The sequence below is a fragment of the Rissa tridactyla genome, chromosome 3, assembly GCF_028500815.1.
Source record: "Rissa tridactyla isolate bRisTri1 chromosome 3, bRisTri1.patW.cur.20221130, whole genome shotgun sequence".
In the NCBI taxonomy this organism is placed as follows: domain Eukaryota; kingdom Metazoa; phylum Chordata; class Aves; order Charadriiformes; family Laridae; genus Rissa; species Rissa tridactyla.
This window is the reverse complement of record NC_071468.1, coordinates 110,731,892-110,758,354: the sequence shown is the minus strand read 5'-3', so window position 1 is coordinate 110,758,354 and position 26,463 is coordinate 110,731,892. Positions and strand designations below refer to the sequence as shown.

Below are 26,463 nucleotides of genomic sequence, written 5' to 3'. Positions count from 1 at the left end.
CAAAGGAGCCGATCCCATCGAAGCTTCTGGATCCTGCTCATTCCACCTAAAGCTCAGTGTTTCAAACAGCAGGGAAATTAAGCAACAAAGCCTTGCGGTAAGCTAATAAATCGTGTGGTGTATCTATGCTCAGATGGTTGTAAAGAGCACAACAAACTTAAAACAGCCTGCAAACTTCTAAAATTAAATGGTTCTTGGAGTTACAAAGGTCAGCCATCTGTTCAAATGTTCATGTTATAGTTAATTTAACTTTTCTTCTTCCGTTCTCCTGACTCAAGTGTACTCCCCAGGAAGAAGAAAACCTGGCTGAAGTCACCCCAGTTAGATAGCTCTCCTTGTCCACAAAGAAGTGCCCACAAAAAACATCTTTATGGTTAAGACACACCACAGAAGCAAAGGAGAGAAGTGGCGGAAAGAAGCAGTATGTTATCCAGGTCTCACAAAACATCAAATGCTGCAAAGAGCCGGGACTGCAGATGACATTCAGAAGAGAACTCATCGGGTTCCGAAAGCTACACGCGACGTCCCCACCATGGCAGGAGACCTCCAGCCCATCCTTCCCAACCTCTGCTTGGCCTTGCAGGGCTCCTAGAAAAACTAGAGAGCATTACAACAGCCAGCTTCAAACTGTCATCTCAGGATGTGGAGGGCTTCAAAGTGAAATATGACTGTTCGCAATGGACTTCACATACATTTCTAATGGAACTGTTTGCTTTAAAAAAATAATAATTAAAAAAAAATTAAAAAGCAGCAAGGAAGGCCAGCCTCAGGCTGAAACTGAGCTTATAGGGGGAGAAGCTCTGAGCTGTGTACGGTGTGAAGAGAAATGACACAAAACAACCAAGTTCTCCTGTTCGGCATCCTTTCAGAGTCTGGGTTATTCTGTCCTCTCTTCTATGCTTTACTAAAAGGGGCTGGGCAGGGGCGGGGGGAAGGAAATAAAAAAGATGACAGGTTCTGATCAAGCTGAAGAATGAGGGGGACAGGGAGATAGAGCCGTAGCATGTTATTTTCAGGAAGAAACAAAGCCTGGCTAGGGATAAGTAAAAGTTAGGCAAGATGGGTGGCTGAGGATGGCTTGGCCTTCTGCAACCTCCAAACACTCTTGAAATGCTTCTTCCAGGAACCGGCCAACACACTCCAGATCACGGGCAGCCCCTTGTCTCTCAGGACCTCGCTGGCACGAAGGAAAAGGCAACACATGCATCTTTACATGTCCAGCTTTAAGCTGGGAATGACGGTTTCAAAGGAGACAAGGCAACACGCTGCTTTATTGTGTATCATTTTGAACCAGCAGGAGCTGGAACAGGTTTTGATGGAGACATTTGGATAAAATTCTGTATAACAGAGACATTGTGCAGAACTACCTACTGGGTTAAACACCGCCGAGTTTGGATGGAGAAAAGTGCCCCCATATTCACTGGGAAACCCATCTAGGAACAGATGTGAATCCTTGGTTTTGCAGGTGGCTTAATTCAGGGGAATAACAGTGAATGAATTATCTGGAAATGCTGCCATTCATTATTTTCTAACAGCTCCAGCTTAAAACCTAGCAAAGACTTAGCAGCTTGACCTTTGGGATGGATGTAAAAGCAGTGCTAACAGCACCAAAACAAAATATTTTCCTGTTTTTTTAAAGTCGATAGGACCGGTATTATTTGAAGAATGGTAGCCTAAGGGAATCTGCTTCACTGCAAAACTGTTTAGGCAGCTGCCATTAGTTTAAAAGCCCATTTTTGTTTAATGACTGCAGTTTCACATTCTCCCAATGCCATGCATCATAACTGTCATCCCTAAACCTTAGATTTATGAAAGCATCCAGCAGCATCATTGTACTCAGGGGCCTGCTGACATTCCCATTATTAAACCACTTCTTGCAGGTTTTGACTTGCATTTAGGCATAAAATCCCCTGCATTCTGCGTGGGTGCTGTCACGGAGGTGGATGCTGCTCCGCTCCCCCAGGCTGCCTGGGACTCCAGGCAGAGCCATCGTCACCCCCGACCCAGACATCTCACAGAGCACAGGAGGATGAGGGGAGAAGGATGCTTGAGATGCAATGAGAAATAAAATCAAACTTTTATACTTGTTTAGCTAGAAATAGACAGAACCACTCCCTTGCCATTACGGGAAGGGATGGAGAGCATGGTAAAGGCCCACCGTCCTACTAGGTCACTCTTTATCCAGGGTGGAGAGAAAGCATGTGGCTGGAGGGAAATACAACCGCAGAGCTGGCAGATGTCTGGAAACAACCAAAGAACCAGATAGCCTGGAAAACTGAGCCCCATTCCTTAGAGACCCAGCTTGCGATCTTTAAAAGCACACTGATACAAGAGGACAATCTGAAGTCATTTTCCAGGTACTCTACAAAATTCAACATTTAGTGCCTTCCTGCTTTGAAATGTCTTTTATACCTGCTATCATCTCTCAATCCTCCATTCAGTTGCCATTTTGCAGGTAAATTCATCTCCCACTATCTTTATAGTGGCGAACAGGGACCATTCAATCCTCTTACCTGACTCTTTAAGTGAGGAGCAGAGTTTGTCAAACATATTTGGTCAAACTTAAAACAAAAAAGCCCAAACAAAAGGAAAAAGCTCTTTTCCTCATATTCAAAATACTTCGAAAGCATATGCAAACGCAGGGAAGGTACTCCTAGTATATTCTGAAACCAATCTGCTCAAGGTTTTGAATCCTGAAGTTTCTATTTTCAGACTCTTATATTAACATACCTATTGTCTCCTTGTTACAGTGTTAAAATATTTCATCATAATTCAGAAAGAAGGTATTTTAATCTAGAAAAAGACTTAAAAATGAACTGCCTTAGTGATTCCAATATAAATGATCAGAACTAGATAATTAACTATTCTGCCATAGAATCATGGAATGGTTAGAGTTGGAAGGGACCTTAAAGATCACCAGTGGTAGCATTTCTTAGGGCTTGCCTGCTACGTTCCCACCAGTATCCTGGTGCCTTTGGGTGCTAGGAGCCAATTAGAGCAATTAAGCTGATTGCCAGCTGGGCTGCCCTGGGATACAGAGCCCTAGAGGATGCCTGCAGGCATGTACACACCAGCATCGAGCTGCTCCACCACCGTCAACCATCGCCTCTCCTACCAAATGCCAAGGAAGGCCAGAAAGATGCTCAGAAACCCCCCAAGAGAGACAGTGCTGCATCCCCTGCTCTGGAGCAGCCCCTCATTCCAGCAAATCCTGGAGGTAGGAAGTTTGGGGGCAGGTGATGTCCTTCGTACTATGCTCCCCAGGAAGGGGGCTGCATCCAAACCGTCTACGGGAAACGATCCCTGACCCACTTGAACTCTTCTAGGCCACCCCTAAAGCACCAAAGCAACACTGTGAAGCCATTTTTCACCCCCAGCTAGAACCGAACCAGGCTTTCCGTGGTAGCTCCTCGCTGACTCCGCAAACTCTGAGACCTGTCGCAAAGGAAACTAATTTCAACCAGCTTCAGAGCAGGAATATTTGTCCCAACTGAGAGAAAAATCACGCCTCGCTTCTCATTCATTCCCTTTCCAAGAAAGACCATGCTTTTTTTCCCCTCCGGAAAGGCACCAGCTGGCAGTCTGTCCAACCGGCAGGGACACAGACAGACAGACATGCTGTCTGCAGACAGCTCTGACTGCGTCCCTCAGCCGAACTCAACCCCAGGGCGTGCGTTTGTTTTTGCTTTATCAGGGCACCAAGCTGCTGCGGGGCCATAAGGAGGAGAGGAGCGAGGAAAGGATCCATACCAAATTACTGTGGGTTTTTTTAATTAATAGGGGCGAGGCCTGATATAAAAGCCAGAGAGGTGGAAGGATGCGAGTGCTGGTGTGATGTCCGTGGAAGGGCTCATTTGTTTGAATTAGATGACCCCGCGAGGGCTCAGATGGATGAAACCCACTGGATCCCCTCAGTGCTTGCCCGGGTAACTCCGCCGAGCATCCCCAAACTCACTCACCCTCTCACACCAAAGCCCCCCGCTTATACCAAGGCTCCTCCCAGCAACTACCAAGTCCCTGACCACAAGCCAAGACACCTTATTTTATTCCAAGCTTGGCCAACGTGATGGAAGTCACAAAAAAAATTAAAAATTTAACGACTCACTGTAGAGGAAAGCGGGGGGGTGGAGGGGAAAAGTGTTGAGCTCATGACTAATCTTTGCAGCTTTTGCTATGGACAGGATTTGTAGAGCCATGTTGATTTTTTGTAAAAATAGTAAATCGTATTACCCCCATGCTGCAAGACCAAAGATTCACAATGATACCTTAATACAGCTTAAATAAAAATAGCACTACCTGAGTCAATCTGAGCATGATAATGCTTTGTAATCCCACACTATTAGAGGATGAACAGTTGTATAGCAGTGAATCAACATGAGATACTTGCATTAGGAGACGCTCCTTTTTCATGCTATATAGCAACATCTATATAAAATGTAGAAGGCAGGTGGGGTTTGTAAGAGGCACAGTACACAGTGGGGAAAACTGGGCTATTACAGAATAATCCAAACCTGGTATCCCACTATCTTCCAGCTTGGAAATCTTGGTTAAAAACTTACATTTTTAAAAGCAAAGCCCGCTTTTAAATTTTCTCCATTACAGCAAAGAATTAATGAAAAAGTTTGAATTTTAGAAGTTTTTTAGAAGTGGGCAATTTCGAAGCCTGCGTGTACCCAGGCGGAAGGTTCATTCATAAAAACAAACACGGATGAACTGCAGCATTGCACATTCATTCTGTTTTTTTTCTTAATATGCTTGAATGAGAAAACAGCGTATTTGGAAAGCAAACGTGCAGTACAACATAGAAAAGCTTCAACAGTGGAGATATTAATAAAATCTGTTTGTAATAAAAATGTAGAAGACAAAGACTCAAACAGCAATTTTTAAAGGTGGTAAGGAGGAAAAAATGCAAGCTTTGATTAGTGACACATTAAACCATAATAAATTCTTCTTAATTACTTTGTTACATAAGCCACTCACACAAGGTACTTCATTTGCTATTGTGCTCCCCATTTGTTCTTTTTTAAGACACATTTTCCAATTAATTGCACTTTTTTTCCCCCCACTGTGGTATAGTCGTATGTATAACAGACATCTGGCCCCTGCAGCTTCCTCCAAAGGGTTTTATCAGACTGTGGGGAAAGGTACCAGGAAAAGCTAACAACACTGAAAGGTCTCCCTTTCCCCAACAGGATTTGAATCCTCAAACCAGGGACTTTCCAAGGCTGCGGTGCGGAGGATGCCCAGGGAAAACAGCCTCAAATTCTCCTTTGTTTTGCCTGCTCCCTCCTCCTCCCTGGTGCTCAGCCCAGCTCTGCTGCTGCTTCTTCCTTCCTACAGAGCCCAGATGCTCACAGGGAGGGGGACCCCATGGGGCCCTGGCTATGGGGACACGTGGGCTGTGGGGAAGGCAGGGAGATGTTGGCAGGGACAGCAGAGGAGGAGCCACGCCAGGTGGCACTGGGACTCAGGGATGAGGACATCCTGGTGACAAAGGTTGTCCTAGAAATGGAGAAGATTCCAAAGCCAGGCCATGGGGAGGTGTACGCAGCCCCACTCTATGCACAGGGGTATTTCCAAAACCAACCCAGCACCAACGTCAAGAACATCCACTGATTTCAATGCTGAGCCACAGGTGGTCCTGAGGCGTCCCCAGGAGCCCAACACTCCAGTACTCCGTGCAACCACCTTTCCCAACAAAGGTTGCACAGATTTCAGCTCAGCTTGCAGTTTAAAAATAAAACATTTCTCAAAGCCAGTTTGGTAGGACAGATCTGTCAGTCTTTCTCTGCAAAAAGTTTCACTTCAAAACTCAAGTCCTGGATGTTGCAGCGATGCCCTGGCCCGGAGGAGCAAGGAGCCCCGTTTCAGCTGCAGAGCCACACGTCCAGGCAAGCAACAGGCAATCTCTGCTGTTGTTCACACCACTTAGGACAAGAGGACACAGCCTCAAGTTATGCCAGGGAGGTTTAGATTGATTTAGAAAAATTTCTTCACCAAAAGGGTTATCAAACATTGGAAGAGGCTGCCCAGGGAAGTGGTAGAATCACCATCCCTGGAGGTATTTAAAAGACGGGTAGACGTGGTACTTAGAGATATGGTTTAGTGGTGGTTTTGTCAGTGTTAGGTTGATGGTTGGACTTGATGATCTTAAAGGTCCCTTCCAACCTAGAAAATTCTATGATTCTATTCTATGATTCTATTTCATGCCCTATGCTATTTCATGGGCTGCGGGTCACAGCAACTCGTGCACTTCTCTGAAACAGCACAGAGGTGACGGCGATGCCACTGCTGCTGCTCCACCGCATCCCACCGAAAGCGCCCTCATGTCCACATCACATCTCCAGCCTCCTGGCACAAGCACCCCAGCGGCACCTCAAAACACGCCGAAGCACAAGGGATGCCAGGACGGGCATGAATTTGGCTGTCCTGCCCTGGCAGCCCCAATGCGGGTGCTGGCTCCCACTGCTCAGAGCTGCTTATGTGCTTACAGGCAGAAACACGGGTAAGCAGCTTGCTCCATCAGAGCCTACGGAACCCCATCAGGAGAGCACCCAAGTGCCGGTTCCCCCCTTCCCCGGCCAGCACCCTCACCTCCAGCTGCGCTCCGCTGGGGTAAAATTCGAGCTACTTTCAGGCACTTCCATACTTTTCTCTTTCATGATGCTCTGCTTTGCTCAGAAGCCACCCGTGTGCCTCTGGCCACACATTACACTTCGGAAAAAGCCCAGCTGGATCAGCACCAGCCTGCCTTCAAGTCTGTCTCCTGCTGTAGGTTAAACATCAACCAACACAACCAGACCACCGTAAGGCTCCATACAGAAATTCTTACACCCTGGAGATGTAACCTTCATACAGGTACGGATCATGTAAATTCCCAAACTGGAATAAAGGACACGCCTGCGTTTGAGAAGGTAAGGAGGAATATAGACCATTCAAGCAGCAAAAATGTGATGTATAAACACCTGACACCTCTAAATCCTGCTTGCAAAAGTGCAGCAGGAACCGAGTTTCCCCAAAAGACCACAGGACATTCATGCTTTTGAAAGCACTACCCAAAGGGACTATCCAGGAGAAAAAAAAAAACACATTAACTCTGGCAAGCACAGTCTGGAGTATTAAGAAGTTTTTTACTTATAACCTATTCAGGTGTTACCTGTAACAACAACACAGGAAAATCCAATTGTAAGCACAATTTAAACTGACAGTTTAAAATTGCCTGGCCTTTACACACACGGTATTACAGTCACCAACCCCACGCTCCCCTCTGCCCTCAGGAAAAGGGAGCTTGATTCATCTTTCAACATTTCAAAAAGACCGACTGGTGATTCAGGTCCCAATACAGCAATTATCCGCACAAACAGCGTGCAGGTTTATAATACAGATCCAATCGGAGCTGTGGGGTTGGGGGAGAGGAGGGGTTCATAAGCTATTACTCACGAGAGCGTTTTGGCAAAGGCACACAAGATTCATAATTTGGCCTTATAAGACTCGTGGTTTATGGACATAAGCCTTAGTCAGAAGAACCGTCTGGGGTTAAATTAGCTCCCCTTATACATGAAAGGGAAAACATGATTAGCACAGTTTATTAAGTAGGGGATGTTTTCATCGATGAAAGATTTAATTGGGAACAAATACATTTAAGGGGCATTACATAAGACCCTTTATAAACATTAAATAAGCTTCTTCTGGCCAAAATGAGCATATATTTAATGTAGACACAAGCACAGTACAACACACCAAACCCCAGCTCCGACAAGAAACAAGTGCAGGTGGCTACATTTCAGCTGTACGGACACTTCAAATCAACCTGGGACCATCTCTGTCAAAAGGCACCTTATCTATGGAAAATATATTGATTTAGAAGATGGAGAAGTCCATTAGAGGTTTGGGACATTCAACTGTAGTTCATTAGTCAGTCTGAATACACAAGAGCTCTAATAGCTTGTATCCTGTGCACTAGGGAAATGTAACTAAAGAATAAACTTCCTGAGCAATTAATGGGTAATGATATAATTTGGTTAATCTCATTGGAAAGAAATCTAGAATTGAAAGAGGAAACAGGGGACATATTTCTCTAGAAACAACGAAAACAAACAGCAAAGGGTGCTACATAGCAGAGTCCCAGCTGGCACTCGCCGGAAGAGATCGGCTCCACCAGAGGAAAAGAAATCGCACTGATTTACATCAGCGTGAGAAGTGGCTCTCCGGCTGCAACGCCACAACATCGGCATTTCTTAGCTGTCTCATGCTCCTGCAGCTCTTTACCGATTTAATGTTTCACTGACTTACAAACAAGGACCTAATAAAGTGCATACAAATGAAATATGTGGAAGTCTTGGGTGCAGGCAGGACAAAATCATTCACACACAGCAGAGATTAGCACAAGTTATGCAGGTCATTTAACCCTCTGGAAGTTGCATTCCTTTAGATGTACACAATCAGAGCAGAAAAAAAAAAAAAAGGTTGTTCTGACACAGAAAACACTTTGCCGCATTGTACAGTGTAGGCTTTTAGTAAAAAATACAGCATAATTTGTCCAGATTTTCCCTTAAGTCAAATATTCTTAAAAATATAATATCTATTCCACTATGCAAGTCTCAGGAAATTCATTTTGGTGCAAAGGTAAAGCTTAACATTTTGATGCTAAACCCATACTCGAAGATTGGCCCTGCCAGCTTTAAAATTAAAGCACGCCACACGCTCAGCAAACACAAACTGCTGCACCCAATGCAGAACGAGAACCAACTCTTGTATTTTCTATTACTAATTTAATTTTTCCTATTAGTAATTTAAAGAGTGCCTTGAAAGGAGCAGGCTCTGGAAAGTACTCACCACCTATCTTGCAACCTCTTCAGAGAAAGTCCACAGGGCTCGATTGCCTGGAGGAGGAGACACAAACCAAATAGGCTTTACATTACAGCTTTCTTCTAAGTGACAACCTTCCCACTTTTTGGCCTCCCCTGTAAAAACCCATTTTCCCAGTGAAAAAGAAATCAGAATTAATACAAGTATGCAAAAACACCGCTCCAGCCCTTACCCTACACTGAGAAACCACTTTGTTGCCTGCATTTGCATTTTATTATTTGTCCTGACGCAGAAAATAGCACCCATGTTGAAAAATGCAGATTTCTCTCGAATTCAGACAGCAAATTTTCCTGGCATTCAAAAATCTGCTGAAACCACCCTTCCTACTTCAAATCTTTTTTATAAAGCTCCTCTTTCAAAATAAGCAAGTATCAAGTTCAGATTCAGCAGGTTTGCTTGGCTTATTCATACCTCAAAATATTACTATGCCAAGATCTAAAAATAGGAGAAAAAGAAATAAAATACGAGAGAGCCAGTTTCAAGTTTTCTGGAGCCATTAAGCATTCCTCTGAAAGGTTAGGAATCACTTCTCTTTCTGCTGAGCATGCTTCTCGAGAAAGCAGAGTATAATAATTTGCATCCCTTCAGCATCTGCCAGCTGTGAAACCTGAGGGTTCATCAGAGCGTACGGAGTCACAGACCAGAGCACCAGGAGCAGGCTCACCTGCTCCTGCGATTCTTAATCTCACAAAATCTGTGGATTAGAAAATCGAAAACAAGTGACTCGCTCCGATTCCCGCTCTCCCAGAGAGCTGACCGTGATTTCCCCCTCTGCCGAGGCCAGGCACAGCTGGGAAATATTCATCGCCTCCAGCCCAACGCCTCCAGCCCCACCACACCAACTTCTTTCCTGCCAGACCCTTGTCCAACCCGGTAATCCCACAACTTCTGCAAACAAAATCCCACCAGGTTTGGGACCCGACTCCCAGGTGCCTCCAGCTCACCCCTAACGCACACATTTGGTCTGCCCAATGCAAAAACCCAACCACAGAGATCCCAGACATTACCAAAGCATCTTGATAGTCTCCTTCAACACTTCACCATCCCTTGGTGTTTCTACAAGTAGGAGTTTCTTCCTTTCATGACACCATTCAAACTCATTACCACTTGCCCAAACCCCCACAGACATGGGACAGAGGTTTCTCCCCTCGCAGCAGTCTTCAGACACGGCAAAACCCTGTGCCAATCCTTCACTTCCTCTCCAGACCAAATACCTTACTCCTTCCCATCTTTCCTCTTGGGTCCTGTTCTTCAGATCCCCGCTGGCTTCTCTCATTTTCTCCACATCTTCCCCCAGCTGCAGTGCCCCACGCTGGCTCCAATACTCCAGCGATGCCAAAGCCCCAGGAGACACAACACAGGACACCGTGAGTCCCTGCTCCTGTTTATGGAAGACTGTGTCTGCTGCTGTTGAGGCAGGATGATGCTGGCAAAGCGGTGCGTGACCCACCATGATCCCAAGGCGTTTTTCAGCAGAGCCTCTCCAGCCACCCCCCAGTACCCTGTACAGTCAACTCATTCACCAGCAATAACTGCAAGCCCATGTTAACACCTTCGGGTGTGAATGATGGACGCTCCAAGCTAATTTTCTGGTTTTGTCCAAATCTATTTGAAAATCTAATCCCTCCTCCCAAGTGCTTGTAACCTCCCCTACTTTGGTGCTACCTGTTGAGTCTGAACCAGTATTTTATCAAATGTATCAATCACAATGACCCGAGCCACAGGGTCCACCTCTGGAAATCCCCACCCAATACTTCTTCTAAGCTTGATGACGTACTGGAGCTAAGCCTGGAGCACGGTTAGCACGCCTACATTGCACCATCCATAAGGCAAAAATTTCACCCAAATTTCTTTTCCCTGGCTTCCTTCTGACAATATCAAAACAGTGCCAAAAACCTAACTAGGACTGAAGTACATCATATCATCTGCCTCTCCGTCTATCCACAAGGCCTATTACCCTGCTGTAGAAGCAAATGAGGATGTCTGACATGATTTGTTCCAGACTAATCCATGCTGACTGTTACTCAGAAGCACCCAGAAGATACCTAGGTGGGAAGTAATTTATTAACTTCCAGGAAAATACCATCATAAAAGTCTGACTTATTGTACTGCAATTCCAACTCCTCCTTTTTAAAAAGTTTAGCACTATATTTTTTGCCTTTTCATTCTTATGGAAACCTCACAAATTCTCCACAAGTTTTCAGAAATAATCACCCAGAAGAAATTGAAAAGAACCCAAGTCAAGCAGCCAGCTGAAACCCAGCTCCTTCTACAAATCATGAGAGCAAAACAAGTGTCACGGAGGTGAGGTTGGGGCATCCCACCCTGCTGTGGGGTCAGCAGTCACCCCTTGCAGGTGCCCTCTCCCCTGGCCACTGGTGGTGCTGGTGACCAGCTTCTACTGAAGACCAACCCTGGTACATGTGTCCTCCCAACATCTGGGGGGTTGTTTTCAGCACACCCTTCCCTAAGGCCCAGAGAACCTGGAAGAAAAAATAAAGAAAAAGAGACCATCCTTAAGCGAGTGGTCCCTAAATGGTTCTTTTTCTATTTTATCCTAGCACTTCCCTCATCAGTGCAGATATTAACTACGTCAGTCTTCTGCTCATAGGAAGGAAGATCCAAGTCTCCATGAAATTTTCTATTACTCTTGAGATCCCTAGGCAGACGCTCACAAATGTTGCAACCTTGCAGCAACACCAGCATTTAAACAAGTCATTTTAACGTCAACATCTTTTTAGGAAGAAAACCTAGTATCCTCATTTTATACAGCGATGGATGTTACCTCTCCAAGCTGCCAACGAAACCTCATGGAAAGGCGAGGTAAGGATTGAACCCAGCCAATGGCACAATAGGAGACACAACCCAGAAGCTCTTCTGATTTCTATTCCGTGTTGGTGGTACAAAACTGTTGTGCCTTCCTCATTCAACAGACCTTACAGAATAGTGCAAGATTATTTCGTCATATTTATACGTTCAAAATAAATGGCATTTCCCAGTCCTTGGCTAGATTCTGGCATCCCAAAAGACTTTCTGGGGAAAATAATGGCGACGTAAATTCTTATAATCACATAAAACCTTTGCTCCAACCTGATGGAATAGAGGGTAACCGGACAGCACATGTTAATCTCTATGTTAACAGCACATGAAGTATTTAAATCCACTGCCAATTAAAAGTGAAGTATAATTGAATTAGCAGAAGCAACTTATGGCAGAAATTCAATTACGAAGCAGAATTAAAGGAAGAGATGTCAGTAACTTTTGGAGGCTGGGCAGGAAGAGGCGAGTGCATCAATCTACTATTTTCAGAGCTGCCAGCAAAAAGCTTAAGGAGGAGACTGATTCCAAAGAATCATTTGTAAAGATCCTCCTTATAAAAAGAGCTTCATTGGCAGACCGGAGAAACCAAGGTGACAAATGGGTTTTTGCAGATCACACTTTGATCTATCTGGAGGGGTAAAACTCCCTCCTGACGGTCACACATCACCCACCCCTGCCTCCCCCGCAGGCCCTGCAGCCCTGCCACATCCTGCAGCGTCCTCAGACCTGCCGTAGCTTGCACCAAAACCCTTGCAGACACCTTTCTTTTTCTTTTATCTTGTTTTCCAAAGTGATTTTAACCCCATTCCTTTCTTCGAGTCATAGACATTATATATTAAGTAGATTACCTTCTACGTGATGGAGAAGCTTCGAGTCTCGTGGGCACTTTTCTTCCTTTAATGGCCACTATTTTACCCTGCCCTGTTCTAGCCTCCATTTGTTACCCTTTGGCTGATACTATCCTTGATCAATGTCGATGCTGATTACCGATAAGGCCCTCCCACACCTCCAAGGTTCAGCTTTCATAACTGCATTAAGACAAATCGATACTGTTATTAATGTTGCTACGTTTGTGGATGGTGTGACCTGCCTGCAAACACCGCATGGCAGCCGTGGAGGTAAATCCCAGCATTACATGAAGTCTCTGCTCTCCCTTATTTGCAAGTTATTTTTCAACTAGATTCTGCTATTTTATAAAAATGTGTTATTTTTTTTTCCTTTTTCCTTGCAAATGCAAACTGGTGAGGGCTTGTAGGACGGACAATTTTGCGGTCCCCTTTACACGTGGGTAGCAATAGTCCATGGACAGCCAAGAAACTAATTGTCCTATCATTTGCTATGCAGTTGGGCTAGATCCTCATTGTAGGTCCCTTCCAACTGAACTATTCTATTCTACTCTAATTTCCCTCCAGCCCCCCAGCCGGCCAGCTCGTCACCCACCACTGCACCCCACCTTTGGCTGTTGCACTTCTACACATGCTTGTGGATGCATCCAGACTGCACATGTAGTTGTGCCAGCACTCGTGCCGGGGAGCAAACTCCTGTGGAGTGTGTCCACCCAGCCCTTCCTCCATGGCACAGTCTCTTCCCACTCACCTCTCGCCCCCTTTCTCCTCCTCACCTCACACCAGGCCCGTAAACCACCATGCTTGGAGCCTACCCAGCAGCTCTGAAACTCCCAGAGGACTCTGTCCTCCAGGCTTGTTTTGTTTAAGGCCCTTACATCCCCGAAGCGGCATCGGTCAGTTCACCCTGTCCATCAAAAGTCTGTCACCACCCAAGCTCATTGCCAAAGTCCCCGGGATCACCATCCGATTACCGCTCGGCACGGTTCAGAGAGCCCAGATGCCACCACAGCCCTGCTCAGGCTCTTTCCCTCAGCTCCCGGGCAGGTTTTCCAGCCCATACTGAGCTCCAGGGTGCTACAACTACAGATTTAGATGGTGGCTAATGTAAAAGCTAATTCAAGTGTTCTCCTCAATACCCTGCTCTGGCTGTGGTGCAGAAGCTCCTCAGGCAGTGCATCCCCTGAGGGGCTGGTACTGCTGAGGGAGGTTTCTGTTGTGTCAACAGACTAAACTGCTGTCCCTCCTCTCTCTGCCTTGGATAACTAGTGGCACCTCTCCCACTACCATTTCACCTAAGCAATGGGCTTGCCACACCCCGCAAAATTATAATCCAACCACGGCAATGGGAAACTGATGTACGGAGACCCTGCAGCCTCCCCAGGAACATCTCAGGAGGCGTATGGTTAAATCAGAGATTGAATGTCGCTCCCTCCAGCCCCAGGTCATCAGCTGAGCCACAAGTGCATCAGCTCTGGTAGCAGACAGGAGATAAGCCCTATCTATGCCTGCTTCCAGCTGTCACCACCACCATAACAACAGCAAATCTCAACTTGAACGCATCAAGCTGGACATATGCACCAAGATGGTCACACAGCCCAAAAACGCTCAGTGAAAGTTGCCGGCAGCCACCATAGTGAATCGCCACTTCTCAGAGGGGAGACTGTAAGCAGAGGGCTGCCAGGGCATGAAGGAAACACCGAGCACCAACAGTATCAGGAAACAGCAACAGAGAGGAGTTCAAAACACCCCTCGCAGGCCGTGTTTGCTTAGTTGGAGCATCTCCTGCACCTACTGATCGAACAAACTCGAGCTCCCAAGCTACTTTGATTTCTCATGCCGTAAAGCAGCCTGCATTTTCAGAAGGTGTCCAACTCCTGCCAGCTCTCTGCCTTCAGGCTTTCTCCCTCTGCAGTTTATTTGGACAATTTTCAAACACAAATTTTTCCAGCCGGTACCTACACCTGCTCACGAAGCCACCCTGACACTGCTTGGTGAATTTAACCTGTAAGAGTGAGGTGAAAAGCAAAGCCAGGTCCACCTCTCAGCAGAGAAGACAGAACAAAGCATGATGGATGTTGTACCATTAAAAAAAACCCACAAAACAAAACAGGGAGAATGGGGCTGCTGGGCGTCGTGAAGATGGTGGTGGAATGTCTGCCTCAGCAGAAGGTTGTTTTCCTTCCGTTTCCCTTGGCACTCAGGTCTATCAGGTAAGTCAACAAGTCCTAAAAGCTCGACAAGATGTTTGCCTGGGTCCTTAAATGTAAACTCTCCAAGTGAGTAAGAGACCTATGTCTCTGTCTGGAAGACTGTTTGTGACTTGTGCTCCTACCCAAGCAGGAACATCATGCCTGAGCAGAGAGACGTCAGAGTTGGGCTCACAGGAGTCACAGAAATCCTACCAAATGAACGCATCTACCCCTTTGGTTTTTTACTGTGGAATTTTAGGAAACACTGCGCACATCTGCACTGCACGTCTGCCGTGGTGGAGCTCTCTTTACAGCACAGAAACGCTTGGAGTACAATCCAAAAAGCTTGGACCTAAATTGGCAGAAGGTTAGATCTACAGTGAATAACTGTTGTTCCACATCTCCAAAAAACCCCACTTTGAGCATCCCCAAAGGTTTATTTATTGAACACATCTGCAACACAGCGGTTAAACCATTGACTGAAGAACAGCCTGAAGTGTGGGTACAAGAGCCTTATCTCTGGCTGATGCTACCGTAACACAAACAGTTATCCCTGCCAGATTCGGGGTTAAAACAGGGAAAGCAACAGAAACCGAAAGAAGCCCGTGCAAAGCAGAAACGTGCACGCCAACAAGGCCTGTCATGAAATACATCCTGGGCTACACTGCCGCAGATTCATCTCGCTGGAGGCAGAGGCAATTCCCCCGGCTTCGGAGAACTTTTGCTCACTTCATGTCAAAGCTGCAGATTGTATTTCTGCTTTACAACGTCGGTTTTGGCTCCAGCCCCTCCTGCTAACAAGACCCTCCCACCAGTTGGCCAATAACCTTTGGCCATGGAGGATGACCATGCCGTGATGCTCCGCTTCAGAGGGGTGCGGGAAGCTGTACAAACATCTCCTCTGCCCGGTTCAATCAGTAATTAACATCCGCAGTCCTTAGCACAGTTTTACACAAGCAAAGCTATTTGGCCTATTAAACACACCCCAAGCTTGGGTTCCATAAAAGCAACCAAAAGGAAACCACAACAGGGTAAGGATTTTACAAATTCAAGGGTAAGCAAAGGCTTTTTCAGGACAGCACTAGGGCTGAGACTAGAAGCCAAGCTGGGTGAGCTGATGTTATCACAGAACTGATCGCCGGAGCAAACTGCATAAGCCCAAGTACTGCACTAAAATCCCCTAGAAGTTGCGCACGCATGAAAGAAGGAAAGTATGGAAATTCAAAGACTGCCAACTAAATGCATTACCTTTTATTTAATCTAATCTAAAGTGTCAGAAAGAGATGAATTATTCTCACTTAAATATTTTTCCCTTACTGAATCGCAGGGTTGTTTTGGTGTTTTGGTTTTGGTTTTTTTCTTTTTTTTTTTCCAAAAAGACTGCAGACAAATGCCACATACTGCCTGGTCTGACTTGCACACATGCGATCAGCCTACAGTTAAAAAAAGGGATACAGGCAGCTGGGGACAGGACAGTACCAGTTATTTACTCTCTTTCCTCTTTTAAACTTTTTTTCCAATACAATTAACTAAATCATGTCATTACACATTCCTTGTCCAGGAAGTTTCTCTCTTCCCCTTTTTAGCCTCCTTTTCAGTTGCATTTCCCTGCTTCACAGGATGCTCTAAACTAAACATTACGCGCAAGTTACACGATAAAGATTTGGGAGGAATGGAGTGAATAAGGAAGGTCATGGGAAGGGAGGTACCTGCTAAAATAAGATTTGCTAAGCGTCTACGCGGGACACACTGTCGACTGCCTTTTATCGAAGGAGATCGCAAATTTTTATCAGCTAAAGTATCAGCTGGAGCAACGTAACAGAGCAGTAGTTGAAATAGTTCAAAAAAATTTTCCAAGGACTGAATGAAGCCTGAATTTATTCAAAAACCAAATTACAGTGATAAATGCTGTTATGGCACAGCCAAGGTGCCTCATATAACCTTAGCCCTCTCTGCATATTGAGGCTCTTTTACGCTACATAAAACCACACTCCAGCTACAGAATATGCAGCTGCTTTTAAATTGAGTTTATCACAAACTAGTGCTCCCGGGCAGATCATTTATTCATTTAAAAAAATGTACACATTCTCATCTTTATAATTACAAGGGGAAAACCACCTTGAAAGCAAAGCAAGAACCAGATGCACCGGTGTCTTGTTAACCTCCAGAGAGCTGGAAAAGCAACGTTAAGAGCAAAACTTCCTGCACACATCCATCACAGCTTTAGAGGCTGTAAAATATCAACCTCAGGTGACAAAAGTTTGTTCCAGGAGGCTGATGGTCTTCCCTGCTGTGCCAGGACAGGCTGCCGCTTGCCCGCAGGCAGCCCTCCTGCACAGAATGATAGAATTGTCTGGGTTGGAAGGGACCTTTCAGATCATCAAGTCCAACCATCACTAACTCTGACAAAAACCATCCCTAAACCATGCCCCCCCAGCACCATGTCTACCCGTCTTTTAAATACCTCCAGGGATGGTGATTCCACCACTTCCCTGGGCAGCTTCTTCCAATGTTTGATAACCCCTCAGTGAAGAAATTCTTCCTAATATTCAATCTAATCCTCCCCTGGCACAAACTCGAGGCTGTTCCCTCTTGTCCTATCGCTTCCAAAGCTTACCTTGGCACGGGCTGTCCCAGCACAAGGGGGGGACGTGGAGATGGGGTTCAGCCAGCAGCAGGGCTGTCTGAAACACAGTCGGGTGAACCCCTCCTCGGCAGCGATGGAGACACTTGGGTGACAGCGCTGGAAGTCCCCTCCTCTTTATACTGGGCGGGAGCCACGACCTACGTGAAACCAGGTACCTGGAGAAGTCTGACTGGTCTACACTTGAAGTCTACTGACTTGAAGTCTACACCTTGGGATCTGTCACTGTTGCTACTCTGGTTAGGGATTTTTCGCTCTCCGTCCACTGCTGACTGACGTTAAGAAATAGATTTAAATGGAGGCCGATAGCGGGAAGCAGGATCCTGGCATCTCCATGGCTTGGCATGGACACCAGGGCGAGCTGGGGGAGGAGAGAAGTGGTGGCAAATGGCCACCCTGCAAACCCTGTGTCACAGCAGCCACGGGCTCCGGCCAGAGCCGCAGAACCTGGCACGGCGATGTCACAGACAGAGGTGGCAGCAGTGGCACCTGCGGCACTGCTCTGCCCCACCACCCACGTCTTCCTCGGGTCAGAGTCCACCCAAACACCAGGCACGAGACAACGACTGTGCTCGCACGGGAAGCAGAAGGCACAACTCTACACCCTTCCTCCTGATATTTAAAAAGCCACTGATGGTTTGTCTTTCTGTCTAATGACTGTTAGACATTAGTCTAACTGTCTAATGACTTAGACCAGGAGCCATGCTCGTTGCAAGCCCCTGAGCAGGCATTAATATTCAATACTCAGCCCAGCCTTTTGCATGCGTACAGCTCAAGAATATTAAAACTACCCCCAAAATGTTTCTTGCAATGCAGAGCATTTTTGTTAGAAACAAAAAAAATGCTCCCTACCAAGCATAAAAAGCCATCAAGCCCATTAACGAGGCATACAAAACCCCAGCGCCGGCAATGGGCACCAAGCATCTGAAAACAAAGCTTGGCACCAAGATGCAGCTAACTCGAAATGTTCCAACACAAATGGGACTAACGAACACCTGGCTGTGAAGCTCTCGGTCCTCAGAAGACGATGGCTAAGCCAACTGAAGATCCTTGAACCTGTCCTGCAACAAATCAGAGCTCTGGAAATGTCCAGCAAGGGCACCTTCACTTCCAAACCACGCCTTCTGAGTTACACCCATAAAAATGAGCACTCGGCAAATTCACTTGTTGCTGGTGCTATTGGTTCGTAACAGCTTGCGTCACTTAAGGGACAAGACTTCTGGAAAGCTGCAGCACACACCTTGCGAACAGCTTGCCAACAGTCCCCGTCAGGGGCCGTGAAAGGCACGGGCAAACATCAGGAGATCCAAGAGAGGAGAAATGGCAGCCGGTGCGGCTGAGAAGCTCAGATCTGGCAAAACCCCGCATGCAGCAGGTCATTTTGTCAGAAGATAGAGCCCCTCTGTCGATGAGCACAGCAATTCCTTTGGTTCTCTGCTCTGCAGGATCCAGCGGTACCTCGGCAGGCATCGGTGATGGGATTTTCTTCTGCAAAGACTCCTCTCTTCCCCCCGGCTGGGTAGGGAGACGTTCCTGGAGTCACAGATTCCTCCTCCTGCAACCACAGGCTGCTTTGGAGGGCCGTTCACGATCTGAACAGGACAAGACAGACTCGTTGCTTCTTCATGAAGTGCCACCAGGGTCAGGAGGTTTCCCATGGGGGCAAGCCTAGCTGGGCCAGTCAGCCTGCAGGTTCAGGACATCCTTAAGGAGATCAGAGAGGAGGGCTAGAGGATTAATTAGAAAATGAAGGATTGTGTTCCCTCACTTTGCATATCTCCTGAGAAAAACATGGCTCTTAGTAACAGAGCTTTAGGGCCAGTTTTAGGAACAAATGCCATTTTAAGAAGCATGACACGAGCAGAACAGAAAATTGTGGCTGGAGTCTACAGAGCCCATTCTCATTTGCTTTCAGATCATTACCAGAGCTCCAATTACCCTCAGCTGGAATGAAACCCAATTTCCATTTAAAAAAAAGAAAGTAAAAAAATAAAAAAAATCTTCTGATACATCTCCTGACAATCCCAGAAAAGCCCCTGACTGGCCCAGGCAGAGCTGCTGCTCCTGGGACAAGCATGGAGGAGCGCAGCACCCCAGGGCTCAAGCTGTGCTCCCCAGGGGCACAGGCACACGAGAAGTGACCCAAATCCTGTCCTGACAACGGGCCACAGCCATCACTGAGAGCACAACACCCAGCAAACCCCATGAGCTGCCAACAGCAAGGTGGCCAACTGAAAGGAAAAGGTCTCCCACAACTGATTTCAGTGGGTTTGCTCCTCATCAAACCCAAGCCAAGGAGAATCATTTGCCATGGGATTTGGGGGAATCAGGCTCCTTACACCAGGGACAGGCTTGGCCTGCCACCCTCCACTGGCCATAACCATCCAGGCTTCACTGCACCGAGCCAGGAGAGAGGTTGGACACAGGCACATGCTCGTTCCCATTTAAATGGTTCTGGCTTTCGGAGACTGTCAAGTCTCAAAAGGTGACTGTCAAGTACCTGCATTTCCAACTCCCTTTTTATCTTGTGTAAGTGCCTCCTTTAATGAACTCTTACACACAGGAGCACCCATTTTATGGAAAGCCCCCCAGAATCCCTCTGAAGCCAAGCTGACATACATGAGCTCAAGAGCAATAAAACTCAGCCCAGCAAAACTCAAAGTAGCATCTAATCATAGAGGGCCTTTTACGCTTTCTTCTCCCCTCTCCTCCATACAGCAACTGCAGCTCTCTTGGTATAAGAGCTTCAGGAGGACAGACACCAGGGAGAGGGAATTAAGAGAGAGGTGACACGAGACAGAAGAGTATTGACCGTCGAAGAAAAAACTCAAATTGGAACCTGGAAGGAACAGCAGAAGTCCTGGCTTGTTCCCGGATGGTGCTTTGACCACTCTGTGGAGAGGACTACAAGAGGTCAATGCCCACCAGCCAGGCAGCTCCTGCCAAGCCCATGTTCCCAAGCCCAAGATTCAACCTGCTGCCTTCCCTTCAGCTCCGGCGAAGGGGATACAGCGTTTTTCAAGCGTCTTCTAACGCATTTTACGGATGTTGCTTCTAGGCCCTTTCCTAAGCGCCGCAAAGTACACTTGCTTCCTTTTGAACCCGCATTTCATAATTAAAGTCAGCGCTAATGGTTATGTATCCGCGAGGTCCCCCCTTGAAACTCCCACTCCCCTCTCACGTGCAAGCAGGTGTCACCGACCAGCCCCAAATTGTCCTCCAAAGAAAAGTCTGCGTTAAGTTTTAAGACAAAGCGACATCTTTGGAGAAACAACATTCACCTGCTAAAAAAAAAAAAAAAAAAAAAGAAAAGAAAAGAAAAAAAAAGCACTTCACTAAAGAGAAAAAGGAAAGGATGCCCGGCAAATGCTAACCGGCTTTGACGGCGGCTATCTGCAGCACGACCAGAAGCAGCGAGCTTTCTCCCCTCGCACCACAGGCGAGCTGCCAAGAACAGAGCATCCTGTGCACAATGCCCTTTAGAAAGCGGGGGGGGGAAGAAACCTGAAGAAAAAAGAAATAAATAAATCCTGGTACCTCTGAGGGAGGAAAAGCATCCCTTCTGCACGGAAACCCAGGCTGTGTGGCGCAGAGGTGAATGAGAAGCAGGACGAGGAAGGCTTGCAGCACGCCCACGCTGGCTCCCGGCCCCCCGAAGGCATTTCTTTTCCTCCCTCCTCCCACCGCCGCCACCCCCGCCGATTCTAAAATGACTGGCATCAGCCACGTGCCAACATTCAGGCATCAGCAAGATGTATTTTCTTGTCCCGCGCCCGAGCTATACCGTTCATCACATGCTTGTATTTTCAAGAAATTACAAGAATTTGGGGATTGCGCACCAGAAGACACACACACGTGCGCGATCCCTCTTCCCGGGGCACTCAGTGTGAGACGCTCCTTGTGCTTCCCCTGGTGGGAAGCGCGTTCCCGATGCTGGCACGCTGCATGGTTGGGGAATCAAAAACAAACCCCTCTGCCACTCTGACTAGTCCGTCAGTTAATTCGTTACGATAAGCCCATTGTCCAAAACAAAACCATAAATTTAATTGCTAAACCAGCTGCCCAAGTTTCGCCGTTGCTCTTGGCAAGTGCGTCAGGATCTCAGCACACCTCATTTTCAGCAAGCACCTCCGTAGGTGCGAGCCGTGCCCTCCACCCTTGGAAGTCTCCAGGTGTCCCTGTCACCCAAATCCCGTGCTTTCCAACCCAAGTGGATATTTAAAGGGATACCATCAGCTCAGAACGCCTCTCTGAATACACTGAGATTACGGCAGCCGAAATACTAGCAAGGAAACTTGTTTTTCCCAGTTGTCGAACACGCATTTATCCAGCTGCACCCTCTCCCATTTAGGCAGCCTGATCTCCCTTGAAAAGAGAAGGCAGAAAAAGAAAATAAGGTTAAAACATATTTGTAGACGTCACCAAAAAAGATGGCAGAAGGTCTCAAAGGCTTGTGCATGAACTGTATGTAACTATAGCTACATCTAACTTTTGTCGCTGGGTTTTTTTTGCCCCCCCAGCCGGATTTGAGATAGATTGTGTCGCTTGATACAGGCTGTTCGATCATTGGGAAACATGCGGAATGCAAGAGGAGGGAAAAGGTGACCAGGTTGTAGCGGGCGTCTTCTGCAGGGAATGCTGCTGGCGTGGGTTTCCAGGGAGAGTTCCTTAAACTACTTGCTGCTTTCTTTGACTTTAAAAAGATACACACCTACAGGACAAGAAACATTGAAATAGCCAAAGTACCACCACTATCTCTTCCGCCCTGGTAATTCTCAGGTATCTAGAAACCTACTGTGCAAATTATATGCAGCATTTCTTAATAATAATAAAGGCTTATTTCATGCGGTGCTATCCAGAAGAACCACAACATTTCTTAGATTACGAGGTGGATCCGCTCCCCCCCACACACACACCTCCAGCTCCTGCCTTCTAATTCCAGCGCAATCAGTGCAGGAGAATGCATAATTCATCCCGCAGCCGATCCTACGGGTCTCCCAGTCATTAAGCAACATGACACCGAACTTCCAGAAAGGTCACATTTCCAGGAGGTTCAGCTGAAGAATGTTCTCTCCATTGCAAGACTCAGGGAGGTAAGGTAAGGAGCTCCTTCATGGAGTGTTTGCCCCCATTGCTTAAGGATCCACAATTAATTTGCTATTGGATCATGACAATAGGCAGAAGATATTTACCTGGGGAAGTCAAGAAATGCAGAAATCAATGGGTTAATTAGCAGGTTAGCAAAACACAACCGACTGGAGAAAGCTTTTATAGAGCAAAGGGGTGATGAAGTGAAGATAATTGTTTGCATTTGTTATACTCTCAGGATGGGAGAGGATTATTGGAACAACGGAAATTTCAGGCATTGATTTAAAACATTTTCTGCTTATTAAAGCTAAACCCCAACAATTTTGCAAGAGCAAATCCTTCCACGATCCAAGGGTAGGTTCCCACACACTACAGTAATACAGTCAACATGAGCTGAGATAAATCACCTCTTGCCAAAAGAAATTTAGCTTCGGCCTGAGTTAAGCTCCATGTAGATGCTGAAGTTGGACCCAAACTGTTTCCTAATACAGACAACGAACAAAGAAACTGATTCCACACACAGACATTGTGGGAAGCATCCTAGGAACATGAGGAAAAAAACATCTAAAAAAAAAAATAAAAATCTGTTTTTCTTCCATTCACTGGAAAACATATTGCATTTGTTACTGAATCTGACCTAAAAGTCATGCTTGAAGAAAGCATGATCTTTGGAAAAGTGCGAGATCCTCTTCCCATGAGTATCAGTGCATCTTGCGTACGCAGACAGCGCTGCCTCATTCCTTACAGACTCACACCACTAACAGCAAGGAAAAAAAAACCCAACAATATAGAATCTTAATTCAGATTGCCCCCTTGGTCAATCAGCATTATTGTCTCACTCACGTCAAAGTAATCAACGCTCAAAAGAATATTGTCTTACTTGGAAAAAAAAAAAAAAAAGTATTTTTAATTGTAACCATTTCTAATTTTTTTTTTTTTTTTGCAGAGTTATAATCAAGTGTAATGGTGCTTAGGCTACAAACTAACCTCCACCGCTAGCTCCCAACAACTGGCCCGTGTTATTGCCATTGCCCATGAGCTCGGGTGGCAGAAGGAGGCACCCCGGTGCCAGCCGTGACACGGAGCGAGCAGAGCATCGCCTGCACCCACCCAGCGACAGCCTCCTTCCGTAACTCGGAAGGTTTGTCTACACTTACCCAAGTTCCTGCCGGTGCAGGCATCCAGCTGCAAAAGCAAACCCCACTCCCGCAGACTCTTCTCACCATTGCGATTCCCCGAACAGACTAAACCATGCCAACAAAAAGCTCTTTTTTTGCCAGCATAGCTGACGCCTCGGCAGAGCTGCTGCCAGCCTTGCAACAGCCACTCTACAGCGGCACACGTTTTTTCCCCCCCCTCCCAGTTTCCTACACTTCCACCTCTACACAGAGAAACCCTAAATTTAAGGCAAGAAACAAAGAAAACCAGAAAATAGGTGTCAGGAAGAGGCGACGCGTGCCCTGCGAGCTGGCCAGCATCTCCCCACCTAACCTGAGGGAAGATGCGGGGAGATCACCTGCCTTTTTCCCTGAGCCTCACCACCCCAGATGAAATCAAACATACGCAGTCGTAAGATCCTTTCTCCTGGATTGAAGGGCTCCCGATCCAAGCACCTGAGAAGAGTCGAAGCACTGGGAGCGAGGTGGATATTTCACCCCGGAGCAGGCAGAGCCCCACGCGGCTCTGCCCCACGCGGCACCCCCTCTATGGCTCTGCTCCCCAGCCAGTGCCCGATGATGCTGGGGGGACCCCACACAGGACGGCGTTACTGTGGGACGCTGAAATAACCCCCCCTGGTCTTTGCTGGAGTTTCATCTCCGGCAAGAAAAGCTTTTGAACCCGAAACCACGACAAATGGCTCCTATTGGGAAAACAGCGGAATATTCTGGGGAGGGAGTAACTGATTCCTCCTTTCTCCCCCCTCCCCCCCCCGAGAAAATTTGATCTCCCTACCAGATTTTCACTTGTGAATGGGATTACAGGATAAAGCTCAATTCCAGTGCTCGCCTATAAGTATTCCTGGGAAATAAAGGTATAAATTACCCAGCTGCGAGCCAGGGACACAGACCTACCGAACACCCAGCTGTTCTTCTCAGCAAATCTTTCATTCCAGATGATGCATTACGCGACCTTTTCCCAAACCGAGCAGAAACTTATTTGCATGGAGACTTACTTGTAAACACTCTTGCCTTGTTTTATTCCCGATTTCTTGAGATTCTCAGTACCCTGGTGGTTACTGCGTGCCGGAGCCCTGCGCTCCGGCGGGTCCACCCGGCAGCCCCGATGCAAACCAAGGCTGGCAGATGCCTTCGCTGCCACGACCTCCCGGGAGCAGGGTGTCCCCCTTTGCCCCGGGTTCAGGGGACAGGGGTGACCTCGGCCACGGCCATCCGGCCTCCGGCACGACCGCAGCCATCTCCCAGGGGAGGAGGCAGCCAAAAAAGCCTACTCACCAGAGGCAAAGGCCAGCATTTTATTTTTCTTTCTTTTTTTCTCTTTTTTTTTTTTTTGGAGGCCGTTTGGGAAGGTGGCAAATAGGAAGTCCGGATCTGAAGGAGCTGACTCAAAGCGCCCTGCAACATTCATGCGGCGGGAACTTCGCCGGGTAAACCATTAACCACCATAAAGCAGAGCTGCGTAACTCCCCTCACCGCCAGCCGAGACCCGCACACGCCCCGCACACACACGCGAGCCCCATGCGGACGGGTGCCCGCACGGATAGATACCTACGGATTTGCAAACATATACAGATACAGAGAGAGAAATGCGCAGAAATACGCCCAGATGTGTTTCTTCCGAGGGCAGGGGAAGGCGCTGGTACTCCCCCCTGCTCGGGGCGAGGCGGGCGCTGCCACCGCAGCCCCGCGGCCGCGGGAACGGCTCCTCCGCATCCCCCGACGGCTCCGCTCCGCGCCCCGCGGAGGGGCGGAAAAGAGGTGCCCGGACACCTCCGCCGGGATCTTTCCAACCCTCCCTCCCCCAAAATCCCCCCGAAAAAAGCCGGAATCCCCCCACACACACACACACACACACAAACTCCGCTTTCCTCCAGTCCCCGCGGAAGGAGAGCGCAGCGCGGTTTTCCCGCAGCCCCGCCGAAGTTTCCGCGGGCGGGAGGCGGCAGCGGGGCAGCCCCCGGCCCCTTACCCGGCTGGCGGAGGGGGGGTCCCGCGGCGGCCTGGCACCGGCTGCGCGGCGGTTGCGCGGCGGCTTCCTGGGAGCTACAACTCCGCGGCGGCACCCGGGCGAGCCGCGCTCCTGCGGAGCGGCGGCGAGCGGGGAGGAAAAGAGGAAATGAGCGGGAGGCGCATTGGAGGGAGGGGGAGGAAGGAGCCGTCGCCGAGGGACCGGGGAGAGCGAGGGACGGGAGCTCAACTTCCCCGGCGGGGCAGCAGGGAGGCGGGGGGGGGGAGGCGGAGCGCCGCGCCGCGCACCGCGCCGCTGCTCCGCGGCCTGTGCAGCGCCCGGCCCCGCGCAGGGGCGGCCCGCCCGCCGCCGCCGCCGCCGGCGCTCCCGCCGAGACGGGCCACTTGGTATCGCCCTGCCCGCCTCCCCGGGCCGCCGCCGCCGGGCAGGAAGAGCGGGGCTGGCGGGGCAGCGCGGAGAGGCTGCTCCGCGGGGCTCCGCGCCCGCGGGGGAAACGGGGTGGGGGTTGAGACCGCACCGCCGGCGCTCGCTGCCGGCCTGGCCGGCAACACGGGCGTGGGCACGGGGAAAGTTTGCATTTTTCGGGCGTTTTTTCTTCTTTTTTTTTTCTCTTTTTTTCTTCCTTCCCCCCTTTTTTTTCTCTTCCTCCCCCCTTTCCTCCCCCTTTTTCTTCCCCCCCTTTTTCTTCCCCCCCTTTTTCTTCCCCCCCTTTTTCTTCCCCCTCCTTTTTCTTCCCCCTCCTTTTTCTTTCCCCTCCTTTTTCTTTTCCCCTTTTTTCTTTATCCCCCCTTGATTTTTCTTCCCCTCCTTTTTTCTTCCCCCCTCTTTTTTCTTTTTGCCCCTTTTTTCTTCCGCCCTT

General features: G+C 48.0%; 1 protein-coding gene across 2 annotated transcripts in view; it reads right to left on the bottom strand.

Moving 5' to 3' along the window:
- Positions 1-25,804, bottom strand: part of HPCAL1 (hippocalcin like 1) — a 68,756-nt gene extending 42,952 nt beyond the window's left edge. The window contains exons 1-2 of one of the 2 annotated variants that reach the window (XM_054195918.1): positions 25,605-25,803; positions 8,836-8,882 (exon numbers count right to left, since the gene is read on the bottom strand). The gene's annotated coding sequence lies outside the window, so the exon portion shown is untranslated. Of the gene's footprint in view, positions 1-8,835; positions 8,883-25,604 lie in introns of both variants that reach the window. The other variant, XM_054195921.1, reaches the window with a different exon arrangement.
- Between the last annotated feature and the right edge of the window lie 659 nt (positions 25,805-26,463).